The sequence below is a fragment of the Ixodes scapularis genome, unplaced genomic scaffold (genome assembly GCF_016920785.2).
Source record: "Ixodes scapularis isolate PalLabHiFi unplaced genomic scaffold, ASM1692078v2 PGA_scaffold1__304_contigs__length_218370807, whole genome shotgun sequence".
Taxonomy (NCBI): domain Eukaryota; kingdom Metazoa; phylum Arthropoda; class Arachnida; order Ixodida; family Ixodidae; genus Ixodes; species Ixodes scapularis.
The window spans coordinates 177,555,568-177,565,433 of NW_024609846.1; positions in this window are offsets into that span (position 1 = coordinate 177,555,568).

Consider the following 9,866-nt stretch of genomic DNA (forward strand, 5'->3'; position numbering starts at 1 on the left):
GAATTTTGCCAAAGAAGTAACAGCTGAAAATAGAGAACATAAATAAAGCAAACTTTCTGCAGCGACAAAGAGTCGGATTGCTGAAAGAATAGAGGAAGCAGTTTAGGGCAACGGTATACAGACTGGACCTATGAGAGCCTAACTAGGCTTTTTGCTCTGGAACTAGACAAAGTTCAGAGTAAATGAAAAAGGAAGCAAGGACATAGACCAAAAAGCTGGTGGGACGAAGAAGTGAAGCAAGTGATACAAAAATGTCAAGAAGTCTCTAGAGAACACAGGCATTCCAAGCGTAGTGGGGGGTCAGAAACGGAAGCAAAAAGAAAATGGGACATTTTCATAACATGCCGACTAGAGGCATCCCGTTTGATCAATGCGAAAATTCAAGAAAAGGGTAAAGAATGGATGAGTAATGTAAACAAGAAAGATAGAAACGCAGCCAAGAAGTTTGGGAGCACTTGAACTCACTCGGTCAAACAACGCAAGCTAAATAGGGGTTCATGTTCTCGCATCAGGGAGATCAATTAGAGGGAGATGATGCGATACGACATATAGGAGCAGTGATGGAGGAGAAATTTCGGGAATGGGTATATGTGGAAGATAGGAGAACCGATGGAAGTAGCAGTTCAGCCTGTGACATCGCGGATTTCGGACAAAGAGGATGGGAAAAGGTGGAACGAAGAGTGGCACGTCGACAGGCACAGATGGTATCCCAATCAAGCTGCTGAAGAATTTGGGTCCTAAATCTAAGGCAAATCTAAGGGAAGTAGTGAGAACTATGATAACAAAAGGAAATATTCCAGATGAATGGAAGTTTAGTAGGATGAGCATGATATATAAGGGAAAGGGAGATGTCTGATATTAGGAATTATCGTCCCATAACCGTGACACCAGTTATTTACAGGTTAGTAATGCTGATTATAAAGAACAGACTGGAGGAATGGGTAGATTGCGAGGGCATGCTGGGCGAGTTACAGAACGGGTTTCGGAAACAAAGAAGGTTGGAGGACAATATATTTTCTCTAACACAGTGTATAGAAAAAGCGCAAAAAGAAAACACGCAGCTCTGTCTGGCATATCTGGATATCAAGGGGGCCTTTGACAATGTGAACTAAAGAAATCTGTGGGAAATAGTGGAGAGCTTCAAGCGAGATGAAGGACTAACAGCAATAATAAAGAACGTTTACAAAAATAATGAGGTGATTATGACATGCGAAGGAATGGCAACGGGCAAAATAGAGATAAAACGAGGCCTTATATTGGCGTGCCCGTTATCACTTTTGCTGTTTACGTTGTATCTGAGAGGATTGGAGGATAGACTAGGGAAGAGTTGGCTTAGATTCGAAATTTCACACAGTAAGCTAGGCCAAAAAATTCAGCGATTCTTACCGGGTTTGATGTATGCGGATGATATTGTACGGATGGCTAACAGGATAGATTTGCAGGAATTAATGAGCATCTGTGGTTGGGAAGGAGAGTCATTAGGTTAAGAATTCAGTAGTGAAAAATCAGCAGTCATGATTTTTAACAGTGACGAAGTTGAGAGGCTGAAGATACAGAATATTACAGTTGAGAGAGCTAGTAAATGCAAGTATCTAGGAACATGGATATGTGATGGTGCAGAATATCTCAGTGAGCATGAAAAGTATATATAACTTTTCATGCTCACTGAGATATTCTCAGTGAGCATGAAAAGCATGATGATAATAGGTAAGGGCAACAAAAGTGCAGCTGTAATGAAAAATAGAGCACTTTGGAATTACAATAGGTATCAGGTGGTAAGAGAGATTTGGAAAGGGGTCATGGTGCCTTGCTTGACTTTTGGAAACGTAGTGCTATGCATGCAATCCGAAGTGCACGCAAGACTAGAAGTAAAACAGCGCGGAATAGGTAGGCCGGCTTTGGGGGCACATTGCAAAACGCCAAACCAAGGAGTACAAGGAGACACCGGATGGACGTCATTTGAGGGCAGGGAAGTTGTGAGCAAGAAAGTATTTGAGGATCGGTTGAGGCAAACGGATGGGGAGCAATGGGCAGGGAAGCTTTTCAGCTATTTATACATGAGGACTATAGACACAAAGCGGAGACAGCGCGCTGGGAAATTAAGAGGAAGGTTTTTAGGCTACAGTGGAATGACGGAAGAGCAGGTCTCAGTTAAGAAGAAAGTTAAGGCCACAGAAAGAGATCGGTGGCTAGACGGAATGCAGACAAAGACGGCTCTGGAAAGCTATAGATTAAATAAAACAGTTATTGTCAAAGAAAGCATTTATGACAATTCTAGGGGAAGCTCATTGTTGTTTCAGGCAAGGACATGTGTTTTGCGAACCACAACATACAGAGCGAAGTACCAGGAAATGGATACAGTGTGCGCTGCTTCTGGAGAAGAGACGAGACGGCTGAGCACTTGATAGTCTACTGTAAAGGGCTTTACCCTATGCCTACCAAAGACTACATATATTTAATAAAGTAATTGGGTTTTAGAGACAGCAAAGGAAAAGTGGATTTCAAGACAGTAGGGATCACCAAGCGAAGATTAAGTGAATGGTGGCAGAAAGCGAGAGAAAATTAAGTATTTTCTTATTAACTTATGGCAAGGGGTTTTTATAGCCTCACTTTCTTTTCAGTGCGGAGTGAATATATAGTTTTCACATTTAAATATTCTAAGCTTAAATGGCAAAACAAAACGGCTAGGTGGCGTAAGCTACCGCCCGATCCAAAGGTCTCAGCTGGATTCATCCATCCATCCATCCATCCATCATGGTATATTTAAATAACAAAATGAAGTATTGCTTTTTTATTTTAGCTACCATGTTTCCTTAATGCAAAAATTTCAAACTTTGAATATACGTACTTTCCGTCATATTTTCATACTGTTCAGTTCTTTCCCCAGAGCGCAATCACTCTCGGGGAGGAGACAACCGGACGTCGCAGGCGACAGTCACATTCGCCACCGTACGATATGGGCTACGGTTCAGTCCGCATTCCAACATGGCTATCCGCAGGTCGATCGATTTCATGGTAATCCCTCAAGGGGCTTTAAACTGTAATGTAGAGCCAAATGTGAACCTGCGACATCCCACACCCTCCGATGAATGCCCAACTAGCAGTATCAATGGGCGACAGTTTACGTCATCTCATATTGTTGTTACACCACTGATACGCGAACACACCTTCACATCGGCGATAATTGCAGTCGTCTGTTGACAGTGCAAACACTGCCGTCGCGATGTTTCTGCTATATTGCTGACACGCAGAAATTCAGTACTACGTTGATTGCTGGTTGGCACTGGGGATCAGAAAACAGAACTGAACTCAGCATAAGGGGAACCGGGCACGCGGCAGCAAAACCTGCCTGTCTCGGACGCAGTTTCCGCGGTTCTCATAACGTCGTCAACGTTGACGCGTTGTCCCGCAATGCGGATTCGTCCATCTTAGGCCAGTGTACGCAGTGCCGCTAGCACTGTTCCGGAACTTCGCTGTCTTAACGGCCTCGATCGTTTGCTAATTTGATAAAATTAGTGGTAAAAACGTCAATGCAACCAAAATGTTCTGCACGCTTCGACTGGGAGGTGGAATTACAGGCGGCCCTTACTGCACCTTCAGCTCAATTAACTCTACAACATTCCTTGCAACAACGCGCGCGATGTGCTAGAAAAATACAACCGAAAGATGAGGACGGAGGACGAAGCCCTTCCCTCTTCTGCCTGGAGGAAAAAAATGTCTCAGTCCTTCCTCCTTCTCGTGCCCGCTTAGAGGCGCGCCAATAGAAGGGAGGAAAACACTCCGTTGCTACCTTTTTCCTCTTTTTGTTTCTTATAGTGTATCTGCTGCTCTTGGTAACGCGTGGAATGTTCAACTTATCGGTTGTCGAGCAATATATATCGACGCAAAATCTCTGATAAAGATTAATCACCAGGTTCCTAACCGTCAGACTCAAGACAAAAATGCACCAAGAGCTATTCGTTATTTGAGTTACATGAAGGTATGTTCCCATAGCGTGAAATAGACCTGATTAACCCTTTAGACCACTTGCATTTGCAACCATGAAAGCTTGAGATACGCATCCTTGGAGAGCTGAAAAAGTATGAACGTTTTGGCCAAGAATGTGATCGAGCAGGGTTCATAATTTGCGTTATTTTGGTGTGCGTACTCGTCGCCTTAATATAAAGGTTACTATACTAACCAGTGTTTACAGAACATCTTAATCACGCCAAAATATTATTAGCTCTAAATTTCATCACGCATCTGCTGATTGAATGGAGGTGCGTTAAAATGGATAGCAAAGGTAAAAAAACGGTAATATTAGCGGCACTCATTGGGTATTACATTCTAACAGCAGGTTGGCTCTGAATTGGTTTAGAAAATCAACTACTTCCATATCAAGGATTCCTTAAAAAGATCAAAACGAACTCCCGATTCTGAGTTTTCTCAAAGCGTCCAGTACCTTGCCCCACCCATATGCTTTGTGCACCGTGTCTTTCAACTCAACGTTCTTCTGGCAGCTGCAAGGTGATCTAAATGTCATGTGTTGCGTCATTCCGCTCCCCCACTCCGTAACACATTTTCACTATAAAATGACGGAAGGCTTTTACAGTGGTCTACCTTCCCCCACACAAAAAAAAAAGAATAAACAGGCTACTTATACTATCATCTCTTGCTTCTCGTGTACTGAACCTGCACTTCAGATATAGCCCCCAGAGCGCCCTTGACCTTCATCCATCTTATCCGCCTGAGACCTCTTGCACAACACAGATTCGTCGTCCATGCACATTACCCTAGAGGCCCAGTGCTGCCCACGTGTCAGGGCCTGATGGCCTTACCAAGATCATTTTACTCCGTTCATGCTGCCCTAACGAGGTCAGAAAGCACGGTGGTTGGCGTGCGTGGAGCGCGTTTGTATGTTCCGCAAGGGGTCGCGTCGATTAGCCGTAGCGCCGGGCCGTACGTTCATCCCGCCCGAAGCGAGGTGTCTGCCGTGCCCTGGTTCCCGATCACTTCCCTACGCACAGCCAGTCCTTCGTCATCCCCTCTCCTTTCCCGTCAAAGCGAGAACCGCGCCCATTGTCCGTGAGTTAAAGGCATTGAAACCCGGGAAGAGCGCGATCCCTCTGCGGATCTCGTATTTCTCCGATAGGGAAGGAGGACCCGGCGTCAATGAGTCAACGCATCCCGTCATCGTTTCTAGATCAATAAGGCCGCCGAGAATTTAAGGTAGACTAAGATATCTTACGACCTATGGGGGATGCAACGGGCACCAAGGTAATATCGACCGACGAGCTTCTAATGGGGTAAGGCGCACAAGGCGAATCCGACAAAGGGTTGGCGCTCCAAAGTCGAGATAATATCCTCCGGTTTTCGGAAAAAGTTTGAATATTTCCGAAATCTGACAAAATCAAGGATATCTCCAGGCCCTCGTTATGCCTATGTAAATGATGCTCAGACTGAGAATATCAATCGCGGCATATTTACATACTAAAGAGTGTTTTCTTTTTTTGTTTTGTTTTTTTACAAAAGGGTGGGGAGGCGAGAGGATTGTACACACGCACAGCCTTAGATCACGCAGGGTGCGGCTCATAATGTTCATGATTCTGGCTTCGTGATAGGTTGTTCTGCATTATTATTGGCTAGTGGCGCATTCTGATTGGACGTGGAGGGATAATAAGACGCTGGAAATTCGCAGCGCTCCGCCTTTCATATGCTGCCATCGACCATAGCGTACTAACTAAATAGAGTGCAAGACACATGTTGTTAAAACATTGTCTCCGGTATATTTTTTTTATCAACCTCAGCTTAAAGACACAGATAACAGCTCTAATTTTAAGACTCCACTTTGTATATGTCTAGTCTTGGGGTATCATGTAAAGTTGTAATACATGCAGTTTAGCAATCATTCCCACTGTGCGATATGATTGTTCTACTTGTAACTCAACTTGATACGTGATTTTTTTTTAGGGAGTCATTAGGGAAGAAAGCTTTCAACAGGATTGTTTTAGAAATTTTAACCAGAAGGAGCGAATCTCAGGAATATATTACAAGAAATATGTTTGTGATGCGAATCCAATTTTAGATAAAATAGTTTAACCAAGGTAGAGCGGAAGCGCGATCCTAAAAAAAAATTCAAAGAATTAAAAAAAAAAAATTAGTCCATAAGTTTTTAGTTAATTTCATTCTAGAATGGAAACAATCGGTTGACACAAAGAGAGAGAGAGAAAGAGAGATAATTGTTTATTTGCTAACAGAAAAGGTTAACCTGCATTTGGAGCTGAACTTATTGTTTGGACTTTTGGTTCTTCGCCTGACTCTATAGCAACGGTGTGGTCTCTATAGTCTAGAACCATTATAGGAAAGCAAGAGCCTAGATCTACTTCTATAACACAGACATTAGAGTGGAAAATATTAGGTAAGGAGGCATCCACACTATTTTTGATTTCGTTGACCCACCTATGGCATTCACACAGCCTCTTATACCAGTTGCTTTGATCGCTCCACTCAAGACATCCAAAAGGTGTTACAGGCACGCAGTTATATCCTGGTGTAACTTTTGTTTTTATTTTACGAAAATAAACAATATCCATTCAGGAGAAAAGCAACTTCCTGGAACACATAACTGAAACGTGTCGTAAATCAAATTATCATTGAAACCAAGATTATAGTACAAGCGAGCTGATTTAAGACAAGCATAGAAACCCTAGAGGAGAGGGGTCCACAAAACTCTAGATACAGCTGAAATTCTATTAATGTAAGACATCGTAAAATAAGTCCTTAAACTTGCAATATTAAAGCAATAAAAGTTAAGCTTGAGTAAAATAGAAACTTGGAGTATTTATAGACTTTTCAAAGGCTTTTTACAGCCTCAATCATAATACCTTGCCCCAAGAAGTTCACATATACTGTGTGCGTGGTAGAGCCCTAATTAGAATTAAAATTTATATTAAACATTGCTATCAGTGTGTTGACACACATAAAATCAATCTCAATTGTAGCCCTTAACACCTGGAGTGCCACGAGGCAGTATTTTGGGGCCCCCTTTTTAACTTGTATGTAAGTAAATTAGTAAATATTGATGAAACTATACGTTTTATTATCCACGCTGGCGGTACTAGTGTATATTTTTCAGGTACAGATACTGAGCAGATAAAAAGTGCCACTAATACATTTCGAAAAAAATAATTAAATTCATGGACAGTGTATAACTTCTTGGGAATTAATTGTAGTAAAACTAAAGCCGCTTTTTCTAGAGCAACAGAAATTGCTTTAATACGTCTACTCTCTCCGTCGGTGCCCATAAGATATATATTGTCGGAACTGTTAAAGTGTTCGGTGTAATATTTAATCAATATTATCTATGGGATAAAATGGCATATTATACATGTCAAAAACTTGCAAATGTCGTAGGTGTTTCGTACAAATATCGTCCTATACTCCCAACATCAGCAGTGCTCCTTCAATATAATTTTCTTTTTTACGTACATTATAATTACTGCTTTTTGGTTTGGGGGAACATCACGTCCACAAATCATAAGCAGATCCCAATTCTGCAGAAAGAAGTTGTGCGTATTATACGCCATACTGCATACGGTGCTCACACGAAAACATGATTTAAAATGTTCATATTGTGCAAATTTCAAATTACTTTAATTACGAACTTTGCATCACCTATAAAAAGAATTTTCCTATAAATGTAAGTACAAATAAAAAGTATTTCTGTTTATTTCGAAGCTTTCAGTTAGAGAAACGATTTATGATATGCGCAGGGCAGGTACGTGGTTCAGGCCGCACTCCAAAATCAATAATGGAAATCAGATGTTGCAAAGTATTTTTCCCCGTCTCTTAAATTGCGTGAAAGAATGAAACATAGAAATTTTGTCTATGACAAAATAATGTTTGCTTTCATTTCTTAATGAGCCTCCCATGTTGGTGCAAGTGCATGACGTGGTCATTTCCATTGTTTTTATTTTTTTTTCTTTTTTCAAGCGAATAATCACATACACTATTTCTTGTTGTGTGATAACTGTTTTCTGTGCTTTGTCTTTGCAGCTGCTGAGTAGAGATGGAGACCTGTCAAGCAACACTTCTGTTGTTTTCCCCTCCGTTCGTTCTGCCTAAATAGAGAAAAATAAAGACTTTTGATTTGATTTGATGTACTTTTATTACTTCTCATTTTGATGGTGACCTTTTGTTTGTAGTTCTTATAGTTGCGTCGTGGGGTATTTTGTTTTGTTAAATGTTCAGTGCCTACTTCTCTTTGCTCATTGGCCTATTTAAGCATGCTTTGGTTAAATATTATATTAATGTTCCTACTTGAAGCTAGCCCCCGTCCCTCCGTCGCCCACTTTGACTGCAGCAACGGACAAAGTTCGAGCAGGCTAAATTAAGGGACGGCTTAAAATCCCGGTACCCCTGCTTGTATAAACTAACCGCGACGAAAATAGGAAATCGCAATCCCATTAGGCTGTCTTTCTCCATGTGTGCGACATGTGATTCCCATGTCTGTGTGTGATACATGTCAATTTAGAGCCTAAATTTAGTCAAATAGCTGCTTATATATTTCGAGCGACTGTTAGACTAACGGTTCGGTTTGTGCAAGCATTATTTCATATTAGGATACTTTACTAGGCCGTTTCATTCTGGGGTTCGTTCTGAGGCCATGAATTCGCGCTTGCCCGGCCCGCTCAGAAAGGATGGTTTTTGAAATATCTGAAAGGTGTTTTGGTAGACACATTTTTTTACTCCCAGCGTAGGGAAGGCTACTATCGAGCTTGTTGCTCGCATGTTGAATCTCCTCCGGCCATTTCCACCGCGAGGTGGCGAAGGACAATCGACCACCCCGGCCACGCACGTGGCGCTCCAAACTCGACACAATGCTGGCACACAGGCACGCTCAGTTGTTTTTTCCTTCGCGGCGCGCGGCGGTGACGGTCAATAAGTGACGTCTGCTCTTAAACCAGTGTGTCGAGTTATTTTTTTGACGCGAGTAGGAGCAAGAAAAAATAAGGGTGTGCGAATACCGATTTGAATCGAGATAGCACTGCGTCATATACGACCTTCACAATAAAAGGGCGAGCCACGACAATTCCTTTTCTTAACAGTGTGAAAGTTACGACGACACTACGCTATTCGATTCAAACCGGTACTCGCAAACTTGTGATTAAAGCGTCCCAGTTGAGCACTTATGTTTATGTAAATGCCTCTAGAGAGCATGATGAGATTACCAGAGTTTGTATGAATGCGTATGTGTGACGCTTACTATAAAAACCTCTTACTATAAAAACACATTCTCTCTTTCTCTCTTTTCTCTCTGTTTCAACCTCGCTAAAACAAAGACAGCCCATTTTATCAGTAAATACACTGCAGTCACAGCCTGAGAAACGCAGGGCGTGTCGAGTCCAGATAACCTTACTCTCGCTCCTTCAGGAAATGAGGTTGCGAAGTATGCCGCTAACAACACCGGAATCCGAAAGTAAGAAGCCTGACCAGAAGAGGCCAGCTCCAGCGTTTCTTAAACATCAACTATAGCGAAAGAAATAACTTATTATTCAATATAAATATTAAAAAAAAAAAAAAAAGAACAGCTGACACGGCTGTACTGTATATTTAAACATTTCGCGCCTGCACTATTTTTTTTTTTTTTTTTTTATATACGCCGAGATTTTTAGTGTTGACCGGTCGAGCCTTTTCTGCGATGAAATTCAAGTCGTTGCTTCTTGAACGAAGACCACAAGGAACTGTAGGCAAAATAAAATAAATAAACCAATAGTACAAAAATTGCGCCTGCGCACAGGAGCGAACAGGTACGAGAACCATGCCAAGGGGCCCCTCGAAAAACGTGGAGAGCTCGTGAACCATCGATCAAGATGTCGCCTCACGGA